The sequence below is a fragment of the Vulpes lagopus genome, chromosome 6 (genome assembly GCF_018345385.1).
Source record: "Vulpes lagopus strain Blue_001 chromosome 6, ASM1834538v1, whole genome shotgun sequence".
In the NCBI taxonomy this organism is placed as follows: domain Eukaryota; kingdom Metazoa; phylum Chordata; class Mammalia; order Carnivora; family Canidae; genus Vulpes; species Vulpes lagopus.
In genome coordinates this window covers 11,376,557-11,378,670 of record NC_054829.1, presented here as the reverse complement: position 1 = coordinate 11,378,670, position 2,114 = coordinate 11,376,557, and positions in this window count along the sequence as shown.

Below are 2,114 nucleotides of genomic sequence, written 5' to 3'. Positions count from 1 at the left end.
AGTTTAGGTTTCTAATAAAGCTTTCTTAAAAAAAGATTTTATTTATTTATTCATAAGAGAGACAGAGAGAGGGACAGAGATACAGGCAGAGGGAGAAGCAGGCTCCCTGCGGAGGGCCCGTTGCAGGACTCGATCCCAGAACCCCGGGATCACAACCTGAGCCGAAGGCAGATGCTCAACCACTAGAACCACCCAGGAGGTGTCCCTCTAATAAAGCTTTTTGTACGTGTTTCGTCAAATATAGACACATAAAATTTACAATTTTAGCCATTTATAAGTATGCAATTCGGTGGCATCGGGTTACCTGCACAGTGTCCTACGATCTTTAGCACTAACCATTTCCAGACTATTGTCATCATCCCAAACAAAAGCTCGGTGCCCATTAAGCAGTAGCTCCACATTCTCTCCTCCAGCCCCGGACACCACTCATCTATTCTCTGACTCTATGAACTTGACCCTTCTAAGTATCTTACGTAAGTGGAATCAGATAATATTTGTCGTTTGGTGTCTGACTTCTCTCACTCTGCACAAGGTCTTCACGGTTCTTCCATGTTGTGGCTTGCATAGGCTCATCCTTGTTTATAGATCCCGCTGTGTGTATATACGCCACGTACTGTTTTATCCCTTCGTCTGTTGGTGGACACTTGGGTTATTTGCATCTTTGGGCTAGTGTCTGATGAAGTTTTAACATGATACATGGGATCTGGCTCCTCTGTGACTTAGGACCCATGTAACAACTACTTTTTACTTCATTTCATTCTCTAGAAACAGGAGGTCAGTCAGAGCAACTTCAACATCCGGGCTCTACAGGCAAAGCTGAGGCTAAGTATGGGGAAGGATGAGTGACTATGGTCACTATGGATCTTTGCAGAGCTACACTTGAGGGTCTGGCTGGTCAGAGATGGCATCCTTAGGTGGGTGAGATCGCACAACGCTGGTCTCCTGATTCTACAATAAAAGAGAACTTTCATTCGTTCATTCATTCAATTAACTAAATCCATTTGTTCTATTGTTCTCTCACTCATTCATTCATCCTGAGCTTCCAACCATAAGAGGCACAGAGACCAGCAAATGGACACTGACAAAAGCCCAAGGGTAAGGGCTTCGGGAGAAGTATGGCGTGCTGTGGGAGCCCAGAGGAGGCACCTCTCCTGTGCTTGGGAGCCAGGAAAGGCTGTCTGGAGGAAGTCACAACTGTGTCAAGTCACTAGGAAAGGGAAGAAGTTAGCCAGTGGAGCAGAGGATGGATGGAGTGAACCAGGCCTGGGAGGGGCACACAAGGGCCCAGAGATGAAAGGGAGGACCAGCAGCTGGTTTACGTGTGTGTGACTTGTGTTTTGAGGTGGGAAACACAGAGATTCGTGAGAGGCAGAGGCGGTGAAGCCACAGGTGCGGACAGGGACTGTTTGATGAGGGAACTCGTGGTGTTTGGGCTTAATCTTGGGGCAAAAGAGAAGTCCTGATGGCTCTGAAGCAGGAGAAGAAAGCAGATCCTGTTCTACCTTTGAGGGAGCCAACATCTACTGAGCACTCTCCGAGGGCTGGGCTGGGAATCCTTGAGACAGTGGATGCAGATAGGTGATGAGGTCAAGGGAGACTTGCCAAGTCCTCCAAGTGCCAGCGGCAGGAGGCAGACACAGACATCATTCTGTGACTTGGTGTGGTCTGCGGAGCAGAAGCGACACCCCCACCACTCCCAGGTGGCTGGAAATGCAGAACCTAGGCCCTATTCCTTCTGGATCATAATCTGCATCTGAACAGGATCCCCAGGTGGTTCCCAAGGGCACTGAGGTTCTGAGAAGCCCTAAAGTGATTCCCAAGGCTAAGTGCAGATTAGAACCTCCTGAGCTAACCTCCTGGATGAATTCCATCAGAATTCCCAGGGCTGCCACTCAGGCAGCAGGATTTTTCCAAGGTGCCCCAAACCCCTTACACTATGCATCCCCCTTTCCAGGGAGGGCAGGCTAACTCTGCAGGAAGCCCCAGGCACCTCGCCACCCCACCGGAGGCTCTGCAGCTTTAAGAACTGTTGCTGGCTGCCGCCCAGGAGGCTACAGGAGGCCACCCCACCATTGCACCATTGCAGGGCCTCGTGAGCACAGGCTGCAGGCTGC